The following is a 307-nucleotide window of genomic DNA, read 5'->3' as shown; positions in this document are numbered from 1 at the left end:
TCACACACAGTGACCTAGACACACAGGGTGACACACACCCTCACACAGTGACCCAGACAGACAGGGTGACATACACCCTCACACAGTGACCCAGAGATACAGGGTGACACACACCCTCACACACAGTGACCTAGACACACACGGTGACCCACACCCTCACACACAGTGACCCAGACAGACAGGGTGACATACACTCTCACACACAGTGACCTAGACACACAGGGTGACACACACTCTCACACAGTGACCCTGACACACACCCTCACACAGTGACCCAGACAGACAGGGTGACACTCACCCTCACGCA

This window comes from Rhincodon typus, chromosome 19 (assembly GCF_021869965.1).
Source record: "Rhincodon typus isolate 14 chromosome 19, sRhiTyp1.1, whole genome shotgun sequence".
Taxonomy (NCBI): Eukaryota; Metazoa; Chordata; class Chondrichthyes; order Orectolobiformes; family Rhincodontidae; genus Rhincodon; species Rhincodon typus.
Note: the sequence above shows the minus strand (reverse complement) of the source record.